The sequence below is a fragment of the Meles meles genome, chromosome 9, assembly GCF_922984935.1.
Source record: "Meles meles chromosome 9, mMelMel3.1 paternal haplotype, whole genome shotgun sequence".
NCBI lineage: Eukaryota > Metazoa > Chordata > Mammalia > Carnivora > Mustelidae > Meles > Meles meles.
In genome coordinates this window covers 52,198,553-52,213,178 of record NC_060074.1, presented here as the reverse complement: position 1 = coordinate 52,213,178, position 14,626 = coordinate 52,198,553, and positions in this window count along the sequence as shown.

The following is a 14,626-nucleotide window of genomic DNA, read 5'->3' as shown; positions in this document are numbered from 1 at the left end:
GTCTGCCTAGTTCCTGTTTTTGGCTAATTCAAACAGCATCACTATGCACATTCTGATACATGTCTTTGGGAGATAACAGTATACATTTTTTTGTTCAGTATATACCTAAAAATGGAATTTCTGGCTCAGAGGGCATGTACACAGTCAAATTTATTAGACATTGCCAAACATTTTTTTTTCCCAAAGTGGCTGTTCCCATTTTTAGTGTCACCAGCATTGCATGGGATTTCTAGTTGTTCTATCCTCACCAACACTTATTTTCAATCAATTTCATTTATAGCCCTTCTGGTGTATATACCATATTCCAATAAAAAGTTTACTAAAAATTTTCATTTTAAAAAGTTGAGAGTTAAAATATTTAGTGTTATTGGGAATCTACCAACTTGTTAAGATCAGAGAGCATGATGGTCCCTCAAGATAATCTTGCTTTAGGAGAATTTTCTCCATCAAAAGTAAATGTTTTCTGTAAAGAACCAGAAAGCAACTATTCTGGGTTTTGTAGGCATACAGTCTCTTGCAACTACTCAACTCTGCCACCATGGCCAGACAGCACCCATGGGCAGCATGTAAATGATCAGATGTCACTATATTCCAATAAAACTTTATTTACCAAAACACGTGGTAGCCTGATTTGCTGATCTTTACTCTAAGTAGTGGCTTGAAAAGAATCTGAGAATTTCACTGAGATTAAAATACAACTGTGCAGTTACTTTGGCATGTTTTCAACATTTGGAGGTAATATTTACCTTTCTTTTTGTAAATATAAAATCCTGAAGAGCAACTGTTAATTTTCATAAGATAGAATGTAATAGGATATGTCTAAGGAACATATTGAAACTTGTTTTTCTTCCTATTTCCTGTTTTTTATAAAAGGAATTTTACTTTCAGGCAGTATCTGAAGGTACTTATATTTGGAAGCTGACAGAGAGATTCTTCTTTATATCTAAACAGTTAATAGTAATTTACTAAATCTTTGATCCTGATGGAGCTTCACTAGTTCTCCAGTGCAATAACTTGGATTCATGTGGAAAACACTAAATTCATCAAAACTAAGTCTGTTATGCAGACAACAAACAAACAAACAAACCAGTACTGATATGGGTGAATGCCAGGCCACATAAAAAGTTTAAGGTGGAAAAGAAATAAAATTAATTCTGAAGAAGTGGTGACTCTTTCTTCTCCTGACACCACCAACAATGAAATCAATCAAGAATAAACAAATAATCTGAGAGAACCAGTGGGGCCAAAATAAATGTGTGTTCTAATGATGTTTCACACCACTTGTCACCATTCTGCATGGCTGAATGCTTAATACAGCTTCCTGATACCCAAGTTAAAGATTTTAATATGTAATGTGATGTGATTCTCAAGCAGGAAAAAAATAGGTTAATTATCCCTTTTGTAGCACTTAGTTGGAATAAAATACTCTGCTTTACCCTATGAAGCAATTAAGAGTTCATGCATAATGATAGTCAGAAATGGCATAATACAGACACAATGGCCCACAACTCTTAGGGAAATAGGCTAGGAAGAATGAACAATGTGAAAACAGTATGCAGAAAACATAGATATAAATTCACACTAATAATTATCATAACAAATTTCATCCTATTGCTCCCATGAATATCACTTGTTCTTATGTATTACCTGTATCCAATTTTAACTTCTCCCAGGATATCTGTAAAATGATGTATAACTTTTCAAATAAGTGCTTTAACTATTTTATTGGCCTAAGATATGCACGTATTCTCATCCTTAGGAGGAAATATCGAGATAAGACTTCAGAGAGCTGTCAAATTCACCAAAATCTCCTATCAGTTGATTTTTTTTTTTTTTAATACTGACTTCTGGTTTCTGAAGGACGGTGGTAGCTGGATGTGAAGGGTAATTGTTTCTTTTCACACACTTTTATTCATTTATTTGCTTCATTCTACCATCGTTAGTTTGAAATGAAAATATAGAAAGCTCCCAAGAGATATCAAAGCATTTACCATTAAAGATATACAGATTCTAGAAAAAGTAGTTACTCTGAAAAGATTAGAAATGATGGAAAGTGGCAAGAGATATTTTTACAAGTTATTTCAAAGCCTACATAAGCAGATTGTACCTGGAGGCAGAGACAGCCTCCTTGGAGCAGTGGTAGAATTTGAGAGGCATCTGAAGGCCAAGGGCATTTTTCTCACTGGCCTTACTGTTGTACTCATTCCTTCCAATAAAATGCTTTCTTACATAAACAACATGAGAGAATCATGATAGTTTGGAATTATAGCAGACATCAGACAAGTAATTAATGCCTTCCAAACACTGGAAGTTGTTGAAATGAAGATCATTTTGAACTTTATCAAGAGAAATTTCTTAAACTGTCCAATTATGGACATGCAGACTACTTTTGTTAAAAAAAGTTTTTTTTTAAAAGACTTTATTTATTTATTTGACAGACAGAGATTTCAAGTAGGCAGAGAGGCAGGCAGAGAGAGAGAGAGAGGAGGAAGCAGGCTCCCTGCCGAGCAGAGAACCCAATGCGGGGCTCGAACCCAGGACCCTGGGATCATGACCCGAGCTGAAGGCAGAGGCTTTAACCCACTGAGCCACCCAGGCGCCCCTGTTAAAAAATTTTTAAGCTATTATTTGTTTTTGTTTCTCCAATTTCCACTGATCATTATAACTTAAAAGTACCGACTACTTACTCTGTGTTAGACACTGTGCCTACACTTCATCTGTATTTATGTAATTCTTCCAGTCACTTAATGAAGTTGTGAAAACTGAAGACTGGAGAGTTATAGGACCTTCTCAGTGATAGAATCTCATAGCCAAGACTTGAATTCAGGTTTGCTTGTTATATGAACTTGAGCATCACTTAGTGTGCTGTATACCTTGATCTACACAAAAACCTTTGACGTATTCTGAAATCAATTAATGGAACTTTTGTGATTTTTCCTCAAGTTAAATACTCTCAGTTTTGTTTTTCCTTTTTTCCTAGCCATTTACCTGGCTTTTCTTACATCCTTCTTTCCATTTATTGAAGATTCCTAAGTGTAGAAACTGTAACCGAATACAATAATCCTGAAAATCCACAATTTTCTAATTGATTCAGCATAGAGAAAATAATGTCCTTCCTTCTGGCCACTTCATGTAGGAGTCTTGTTACTATAGAACAATTTAAGCCATGCTCTCTAGCCATGGAAATATATATATATTTATTAGGGATGTATGTGTGTGTGTTTATGTGTAAGAACCAAGAATAAGACTTAACTTTTTCCCAATTACATTTCATATTATTATGCACATCAAATTTTTATCTACTAAATACTTCAAGATAACAACTCAGCTGCATGTAACATATGTCACACTATCTAGTAATCTGCAAATTTCATGAGAAAGTCACTTGGGGTCTCATCCAATCATTGACGAAAATGTTGCATATAAATTTCTAAGGAACTTCAACATCAATTTGTATCAATATTTATTTGAGAACAGGTGTTTTGACTGTCTTTTGAGGATAGAAAATCATGCATAATTTGCACTGGTGGATGGGGTAAGTCAAGTACAGCTGGAAATCTGAGCTGGAGATCAGGAGGGAAGACTTTTGTAAGATACTGCTTTAGGAATCTGTACAAAGGTAAAAGTTGAGTTACCGAATAGTAAAGGAAGTGAGTATAAAATGAGAGGTAAATGTTACTAGGAAATTATAGAAATCTGGGTAATCAGAAGTAACAAGAGGTTTAAAGAAAAGAAATTGGAGACTCAAAAACAGTGATACTCACACTTTCCTCTATTAAGTAAACATCATAAATAAGGCAGAAAAACAAAATAAATAGGGATAGGTAAGTCACCAAACATATGCTTTGATGAACTCCACATAATTCTCCAAAGAGAAATAGCACATTGTGCCTATATTGTATGTGTTGTAAGAGTGAACATTCAGGACGATGCTTAGTTGCTAGGACGAGAATGTATAATAATCTTACTCAGTAGAAAGTGGTCCACACCAACCAAGCCTAGTGAATAGGAGAAACAGCTTGAAGACTGTGTCAAAGATTATCTCCTGAAACTAAACACTGAGGGGTAGTAACGGACTTGTGCATATTTGTATAGGAACTTCACATTCTGTGGCATTTTAAGCCCAGACCATTTTTCTCGTGATGAAAAATTTGACACCATACCTTTGGTATGTCTCTTCTAAATGTTTTGAACTTTTGGAATGAGGCTCAGATCCCAGCCTCAGATCATAGCCACTAGATTTCACAGTGGGGAAGATCATTCCCACTAATAAAAAGCATTTTTAATAGGATGTTGACAACAGAAAGCAAAGTGCAAAGTGTCACAGAGTAGGTCATGGAGGAGCAGAACAAAGAAATAGCAGTAGAAAATGGAGAGTGCTCAGAGAAGGGACACAGAAGGGAAACTGAAAATGGTGTGATAGCATGAAGAGGAAAATTTGGTTGTTTTTGTTTGTTTGTTTATTATTTTGCTTTTGTCTCTTTTAAGGGGGAGCAAGGAGATATGCACATTTGCAGATTGAAGGGATGTAGTCAGTACTGAAGAAGAGAATATTAAAGAGCAGACATAATAGCTTGAGGAATATTCCAGAGATAGAGGAATGGTAACAAAAAACCTTCAGGCACGGAGCACTGGGTGTTGTGCAAAAACAATGAATACTGTTATGCTGAAAAAATAAATAAAATGGAAAAAAAAAAAACCTGCAGAGAAGTAGAAGTAGTTTAACCTCCCAGGTATCTCTGGCTAATGTTATGATGACATAATCCAAGGTCACAATGAGGTCTCTTGAGCACAAAATCCAGTATCGACTTGGTTTGTCTCTGACAGGTATCATTCATCAAGGAAATTTTATCAATTTATGCCAATGTGATTCCTGCAGGATTGAGTCTTTATCCTTATTTCCCCCTTTACAAAGTTTCTCTATCCATGTCAGGTTGGAACATGTCTTCTAGCTTAATCAAGGGTTTCCTGCAGTATGTATGTCCTTAGGGAATTTGGTTGTGCCATTTTGTGGGAGGACTTGTCTCTATAACCTTGTCTTCTCAGAATCAGAGGCAGGGAATTGGCCTGAGTCCTTTAAGATAGAAAAGAAGAAATTATTTTATTTTATTTTATTTTTAAAGATTTTACTTATTTGACAGATAGAGATCACAACTAGGCAGAGAGGCAGGCAGAGAGAGAGAGAGAGGAGGAAGCAGGCTCCCTGCTTAGCAGAGAGCCTGGGATCATGACCAGAGCGGAAGGCAGAGGCTTTAACCCACTGAGCCACCCAGGTGCCCCAGAAAAGAAGAAATTATTTAGCTTCACTAGAGACTATTCCTAGAAAACTAACACTAATTGTACCTGAGTTTTATGTGAGGTGTACCTCTCTAGTCAGTGTTTTAATGGTATGGGCTCATGATGAAAACAAAATGGTAAATTATTCATACACAGCCACCTCTCATAGAAAAGGCTAATACCATAGTCCTGAATGAGAGAAAGGGGCTGGCCTAGGAACACAATGAGTGTGGGTCATGTGGGCAGAGAAGTAGAAAAAAAAAAAAAAACAACAACCATAATTATAGACAACTAAAATTTTCACGGTTATTCTTACTGATACTGTATGCAGCAGTCCAGAAATTCATTTATTCATGTTTATTCATATATATTCATATTTATTCATGTTTATTCATTATTCATGTTTAAATCAGAGGTGATCAAGTTTAAGAGAGCCTATGGGCATTCTGTGATTCTTTGAAAGTAGGTATGTGTTTGTGCAGTTTATGTGGGGAGGGGAATCCATACTTTTGTATTCTCACCATCTGCACATTGAGCACATTTTCACTCTTTAATACAAATCCTACTCTGATCATATTTGTATTATATATGTGTTTGTGTGTGTGTGTGTGTGTGTGTGTGTATTTGTACATTGATACCTGCTGTTTACTGTGCTCCACTTTTAAAAATTCTCTTTTTTTTTTTTTTTCTCCAGGTAGGGGGTGAAAACTTTTTTAAGATTTTCTTTGAGGTAGTAGAAATAGGCACATTTATTTTCTCTATAGGACAAGAGATAAAACAGCTGTTATCTTCCCAGTTCTCATTTATCACATGGCATGACACAACATTTACCACATCACAATGTACTCCACTTATCCTATTTTTTTTTAATATTTTATTTATTTATTTGACAGAGATCACAAGTAGGCAGAGAGGCAGGCAGAGAGAGAGGAGGAAGCAGACTCCCTGCTGAGCAGAGAGCCTGATATGGGACTGGATCCCAGGACCCTGGGATCATGACCTGAGCTGAAGGCAGCGGCTTAACCGACAGAGCCACCCAGGTGCCCTACCACTTATCCTATTTTTAAACGTCTCTTTCCTTACCTTTTCCTACATTTATTTATTCATTCATCCAACAAATATCTATTTAGTGTTCTTTATGGAAGATGAAACATGGTCTCCATCCATAGTCTTGTGGGACGGACATAGAAAAACAGGTGATAAATACACAAAACAATAAAATCTAGGGCAGATAATAATTTCTACATAAGAGAAAAACTATGTTATGGAGTTCAAAACAACAAAGGATTATACTGGCATGGATTTGTTTTACAAGCATGAGACTATATCAAGGAAAGTTTAAGCAAGATTCATGAGAGAAACTGAATTTGGAATGAGATTGAGGAATGGTGTTTCGGGGTAGCGGGATAATGGGGAGAATGCACATGACAGACTTTGCCACATTACATTCCAAATCCAAAGGATGCACAAAATAATTTGCAAAATTAAACAGATCTGTTGAAGTCTAAATTACTGGTAAAAGAGTAGTTTTTTAGCAGTTTTTTAAAAGACAAAGAGAAGACTTACGGGAAGGAAGACCCTAAATTTATTTCTGGATATGCTCTGTTCAAGTTGTGGAAAGGAAGGGCACTCGGGTGGCTCAGTGGATTAAGCTTCCAACTCTTGGTTTCAGCTCAGGTCATGATCTCAGTGTCTTGAGACTGAGCACTTTGGGGCTCTGGACTCAGTGGGTATCCTTCAGATTCTCTCCCTTTCCCTCTACCTCTCTCCAAGCTTGCACACACTCTCTCTTTCTAAAATAAATAAATAAATGAATAATAAATCTTTTTTAAAAATGTTGTGGGAAGGATAACCAGGTAAAGACGATTTCAGAAAAGAACCAAAACTGGACAAATTTGTTGAAACTGAAGATACAAAAATGAATGCCAGGTACTATGCATAAAATGTGCACATTTCAGGTATGAACTGTGTTTATCCTTATCTTCCAAATGAAGAAATTGAGACAAAGAGATATGCCATGATGTATTAGTGGGTCAGTGGTACAGACAGGAGAAAAACACAAGTTCAGAATTCTCTTCATCAAACTATTATAAGTTTTTGAAGTCCTAGCAGTCAGAATTTGATAAGAAAAACCACTATACATATTATAGAATAAGAGATTATAGCCATTAGACTTCATGAAGTCATGATAGTTGTTTAGGCAATCAAATATAATGCCATTGCCTCTATATACTGTGTTTTTCTAAAGTCGTGGGGATGGAATTTGGGTAGGATATGTAAACTTATGTAAGAGGAAGGAATAAAAAGCTAGAATCTGTGAGGCCAACAGGAACCTCCAAAGATCAAATAGTAACCATGCCTATCTCTCACAACTTCCAATCATAGTCATGCAGGCGGTATGCATGATAAGCTGATACTCTTCTCCACAACTAGTCAAGCACTGGTTCAGGATTTAGAGAAGTAAAGGAAGAGATCCAACAGGAACTGAGAAGCTACTGAAACAACCTCTGCCCCACACAAACATGGAGAACCAACAAATCATCAACTATGTACGAGCTTCAATGGTGCGTAGCTCTGTCCTGACCTATAGAGCATAAAAAGATGGTTGCTCCTTCACTTCTACTTTCCAAACCCTGAGTTAATTTATTTCGTGGCTTATTGGGAAGCACAGAGAAAGGGGACTGGGAAATGTTGTTCCAATTTAACTACGCTGACATAATACAAAGCCTTCACATTCAATCCGTTGGCAACTTCGTGCCATTTTTGAGTCATCCTAAACCTTCTAATTGATCTTCTAATTGCACCTAAAACTTCCAAATAAATAAATAGCAAAATTGTGCTTCTACTTAATATGATACAACCAACTACAACTAAAAATACGCTGGCCCTCTCCCCAAAAAAGTGTATCAACCCTTAGGGTGCCTAGGTGACTCAGTTGGTTAACATTCCAACACTTGATTTTGGCTCAGGTCATGATCTCAGGGTCATGAGATGGAGCCCAATGTCGGGATTCTTTCTTTCCCTCTCCTTCTACCCTTCCCTGCCTTCCCTCTCAAAAAAAAAAAAAAAAATGTATCAACTCTCTTTATCCATCTTGGGATAATGCAAATTTTTCTTCTAGGAGTCACTGTCCCCTTTTGGTATTTTAGAATTAAAATAATGAGATATAACATTAGCTACTATTAATACATTCTGGGTTAATAGTGGGACGTGGTAGAGGAAGACAACTGATTCTCATTATACCTATATATTCATATAAAATAAGGAATACTTACAGCTACTACAGATTCTGGTTTTTGCAACTGATCATGTGGTTGAGCCAGTATTTATCATTTTCTTCACCCACTCTAGGTTTTATTTGCCTTCAGTAAGCGTTTGCACTGGGCATAGTTCTCTGCCAGGTGGGATGACCCAAATCTTCATTTCTTAAAGGTTTGGGACACTAGAAGTCCTGCCTATATTGGGTTATTATAGATTTTCTGACTTTTACAATAAGACATACAACGAGAAAATTCAGGGGAGCTTCTCTATTCCAGACATTCTCCTCCTAATTTCCATCATGTAAAGCATCCCAGTTTTTCCTTGGAAGTCAGGATCCATTAACCTACCCAGCAGAGTAAACCTCTTCCTTGACTACTGATGTGTTGGCTGGAATGAGAAATCCAAACCAACCAGATATTCAACGTTCGTGTGAGTTTGAATCCTATCTTTATAGGATAGAATCCTATAAAGATAGGATTCAAACTCACACGAACGTTGAATATTTCTATTGTAGTTACTACTTCTGCCTATATAATTGTACAACAACTTAGTGGTGTAAAATAACAACTCTTTTGATTCACATGCCATATGTGGTCAGGAAGTTGGGAAGGGTCCACTAGGAAAATTCTCATCTGGTTACAGCCAGATGTTGGCAAAGGTAACAGCGAGCTATCTGGGTTGGCTGTAAAAAAAGGGTCTACATACAGGGTTGGTAGGTAATGCCGCAGTTCAGGCGGCTACCAAACGCAATGATTATCCATGGCCTTCCTAGCACAGCAGTCTCAGTGTGGGGTAGGAGGTGGTATTTTTTACATGGTGGCTGGCATCCACCACAGTGAACACTCTAACAGAACCAGAAAGAAGCTGCATGGTCTTTTATGACCTGGCTTGGGAAGTTGCATATTGTCACTGATTCCACTGTACTCTGTTGGTCAGTGATCACCAGACTGACCTGTTTCAAGGAGAGGGTATGTCAACCCTAACCTCTGATGGAAGAATACTGAAGAAACTGGAACCACATTTTCTGGAACTATGATAATGGTTTTTAATTCCTTTCATATTCTCTACACTTATGTTCACTTAGACCACACACAGTTATCTTGTATTTTTCAGAGTATGAGCAGTGGTGCCTTTATGGCTTTCTCCTCAAAGAAAAGGTTAAGTTTGTATCTCTCCTTATCAAGATACTATTTTTTTTTAATTTTTTTTAGGATTTTATTTATTTATTTGACAGAGAGAGATCACAAGTAGACAAAGAGGCAGGCAGAGAGAGAGGAGGAAGCAGGGTCCCTGCTGAGCAGAGAGTCCGATGCGGGACTCGGTCCCAGGACCCTGGGATCATGACCTGAGCCGAAGGCAGAGGCTTTAACCCACTGAGCCACCCAGGCGCCCATCAAGATACTATTGTTTTTAGATTCAGTTTTAATTCTAATGCATTGATTTCTTCTTTCACTCATTCAACAAATCTTTATTAAGGTAGTTTAGATTCCAAAATACACAGCCAAATACTTTTATTAAAGGTGAACTTTTCCCCTTCTTCAGCCATCAAGTTATGTATTAACCTCAAATTGTCCTCTTTATCCACTGTCTTCAATTATAAGAGTTTTTATGCTGTTTTCCTTCCACCCCGACTGTATGATTTTTTTTAAAACACAGTGAATATATCTTATATTTTTACTCCTAAATTCATGGTAGTTTATAGAACAGATTTTGTTGCATAGAACAGATAGCTGGATGTATGTATTAATGGCTGGCTGGCTGGACAGATGGACAAATAGATGGGATGACTGATAGGTGGTTGAACTAAAAAGCAACGTAAGTGACTTCATTTTCAGTTATCACAGTAGGAATTAAGATCTTTTAACACTTTGAATTTGCATAAACAAAGATCAAAAGTAGCTTTGTTTTTGCTACTGTAGTATAAATTTACACTTAGATGAACTATATTTACCAACAATATAGAGGCTACATGCTGTAACAACCCCCTTCCTATAACTCACATCTCCTTCAGGTACATATTCAGAGGGGACAGAAAGACTAGGCTAAAAGTGAATTGAGAATTCTGAAGAAGTTGAAGGTCTATTATGGAAAATAAATTGAGAAAAATTCTGTAAGTTAAGCTAAGCTAGTTGACTGTAATACCTAGATAAAGTATTTTTTCTCTCATTTTTTAATTGGCTAAATCAATATATACTTATCAAATATGTATTTAGTGCCCAGTACCAAAATGCCCTCAAAGTTAATGCATACCTATATCTGGACAGGTAGACATATGTCTTGTGAATGTTGTTTAACTCAGAATCTGCTAATGACTTCTATAAAAATTCAGATAAGATAATAATAACATTCTCTTGGAACTAATTTTGAATATTAGCTAGAATGAATCAGCTCAGGTTAAGATAAAAAACAAAACTTTAGTCCATAAAATCAAACTTTAAACCCAAAAGTAAACACGTAAAAAAAACCAAAACAAACCCTTTGAAAGGATGTCATGTTAGTTCAAGCCAATTTTACGAAGAGCAAATGTCTATAAGTTCTAACTAAATGACCATGTTCTTGAAGAATCTGTTTCACCTTTAGCGTATTATCATTTCAAACCCTACAACATCTCTATATGATCTCTGAAGGCATACAGTGAATACTCAGAATGAAGGCTGAATGAGCAATTTCATACATAAATGAATGCAGAAACAAATATATGCATGTTTGGAAAACATATTTCTTTCTGTAGGCAAGCCTGCCTGTGAAATCCTTGTGTTGTACTTTCCTCAGAAATTCTTTCTTCGAAGAGGAGATAGTCTGTGGCATGAATGATTAGTGATTCCAAATGAGTCAAATTCAAATTAATAATGACTTTATATTCATCACTACACTTGTGTGTGTGATGAACCATATTGTCTGATTCGGAATTCTACGAAACAGCCGTGTCAGGCCCCTGTTGTTCTGGCTTGTTCCTTGGAGAGCGCCATACACATGATGCTATTTAATCCCTCTTGATGATGATTACGACATGCGGTCAGAAAATGAAGTTAGGTGACCTTGGACACACATGACATTTAATTCCCTTGAGGGACACTTCTTAGACATGACTTAAAACACCAACAACCTGGGGCTCAAGAAAGAAGTGAGAATTTGAGTGATTTGGTTGAGCTTTAAGAAGACCGTGTGCTGTTTCAAACTATTACACCTAATTTAATGCAATTAAGCATGACTGACACTTTCTTTTCAGGAAGGAATTAGCAGCAAACTGGCAATGAGAAAGAATAACTTCCCTTACCCGGAACAGACAGCTCTCCCCAGGGTGAAGCGGAGCTCATTAGCAGGGCAAGATGTCGACACTGAAGGAGGAGCGCTCTCGTTGTCAGCTGCTGCCATTTACTTTATTATCCTAAGCACAACACTGTCCCTCAACATAGAGCTGCAGAAGATTGTTCTTTGGGGGAATTATTTAATTGGATGAGATTTGTTGCAGTCATATTTCAAACTGACACTCAAAATGTCAATCAGTTACTTTCAGGTAATGAAATCGATCTATTGTATTCCTGTGCAGCACACGGAATAGCTTAAAGCTTGGTAAACAGGGGTACCTGGGTGGCTCAGTGGATTAAGCCACTGCCTTCGGCTCAGGTCATGATCTCAGGGTCCTGGGATCGAGCCCCGCATCGGGCTCTCTGCTCCGCAGGGAGCCTGCTTCCTCCTCTCTCTCTCTGCCTGCCTCTCTGCCTGCTTGTGATCTCTCTCTGTCAAATAAATAAATAAAATCTTTAAAAAAAAAAAAAAAAAAAAGCTTGGTAAACATTTTCTTTTCACTTTTTTTCTGACATGGCCAAAATTAAATAGTGATTTATTGTCAGTGCCTTACAAGGAAGCTCACCAACTTAAAGTATATTCTTTCCATATTGGCCCTTTCTTACCCACCTAATGGAAACCTTTAGTTTTCTAGTTTTATAACACTGTGGTTACCATACCATACTCCTTTGCTGATTTTGAGGAGCACATTTTATCTGCTTCTGAATACACTTAGTTTGTATTATCTTTAGACTTTTAAAGGTAAAATTTAATGCCTATGTACACTTCTTAAATCAGGCATATCTACTAAAAATAAAATATTCTGACAAAATTATCACTATTTAATTTCTTACACAAAAAAATCCTGGAGTTTATTTTTACTGTTACTTTTAACGAGTTCCTTCTCCCCACCCTTACTCTTGTGCTTGCATCTTCTTTCCCTAAGTCTCCTGTGTGGATCTGATATACTGATGGGCAAGCTACATAGCACCTCCAAAGGGTTGCTATGGGAATGGATTGCTTCAAATTTCCTACTTAAAAGTCTTACTCTCAGAAATAGTATTGAGGTTTCAGACAAAATGGAAGAACTCTAGCTCTGCACAGAAAATCAGGGTAATCCTAAAAACTTTGCTTTTGATTTTGTACCTAATAAACATAATTCTGGCTTTGTAAATACTTTGTAAACATTTGCTTCATCTATGCTAAGTAGTAAACTCAAGGTCTCTGAGGAAAACTCACCTGAAATAAATGATTTATATAAATATTGCAAGGCACTTTGATTATGGAAGATGATTATTATTTGGACAAACTGAACAAATCATTCACTGCAGTGTATGTTCATTAGAGAACTCTCATTAAAATCAGATAAACAAATTGCTGCTGAGGAAATCTGAGTGATAGGATGCTTCATCCTATGGAAGCTATACTTTGTGAAATCTACAGAGCAATGTTGTTAGGCTTGACTTCCTGATTACCAGAGAGATCTAAATAGTCATTACAGAAATCAGTTTGTCACTGCCACAGGCTAGCAGAGATGGAGATTAGTGGGATTAATGTGCATCAGTCTAGCGGAAAACACTCTTACTATAAGCACCTGTGGGGAAACGAAGAAAGCTGAATTGGGCAGAGGAACAGTAGAACTTTGGTGCAGTTGCAACAAAAACTTAGCCAGTCATTATGAGAAATCTGGAGCTTAGATGGTCCTTAGACTTGTCCCAATTTGGAGCACAGAGACTAGACATTCCTATCCCTCCATCAACCAGTCATTACACTTTGGAATGCCCTCCTGAAATGCCCATGGGCCATGCCCCATGACCTTTCATAACCCAATGACCTTTGGGTCATAATTCAAGAATCTTTGAGTTATTCAACTCTTTTTATTCAGAGAGAAACTCAGCTAAGAGAATTTGGCCATCAAGACTCTCAGCAGTTGGGAAATGAGAACCACAGTTCCAGAGGGAAGATGTGTACAACAAATCAAAACATCCACCACTTCAATGAAACTGAGTACACATATTCTTGACACAGCAATCCTACTTAGGGGAATCTATCATTAAAAAATAAAGGGAATAATATATAAATAATTATATGTAAAAAAATTTTAAAAAATTAAAGATTTTATTTATTTATTTAATTATTTGAGAGAGAGAGAGTAAAAGGAGGGGGAGAGGGAGAGGGAGAGAGTGAATCTCAAGCAGACTCCATGTTGCATGGAACCTGACATGGGACCCGATCTTACCACCCTGAGATCATGACCTAAGGTGAAACCAACCGTCAGACATTTAATCTGCTAAGCAACCCAGACACCCTATATCAATATTTTTATAATGAAAATTTTATATAGAAGTATGAACATGCTTAAATAGGTGAATGGTTAAATGCATTACAGTATACCCACACTGTAAACAATTATAAAGGCATCAAAGGCAATTAGATCTATATATACTATTCTGGAAGAATTATCACAATATATTATGTAAGAGAAAAAAAGAAAGTTGCAGAAATAGGTTTGGTCCAAATGCATTTGCATTATCCCTTTTGTAGAAAGTAAGCAAGGTGTGGGGCACCTGGGTGGCTCAGTGGGTTAAAGCCTCTGCCTTCGGCTCAGGTCATGATCTCAGGGTCCTGGGATGGAGCCCCACATCGGGCTCTCTGCTCAATGGGGAGCCTGCTTCCCTTCCTCTCTCTCTCTGCCTGCCTCTCTGCCTACTTGTGATCTCTGTCAAATAAATAAATCTTTAAAAAAAGAAAGAAAGTAAGCAAGGTGTAAATTATGGATTCTTCAAGTGGCCATACATGC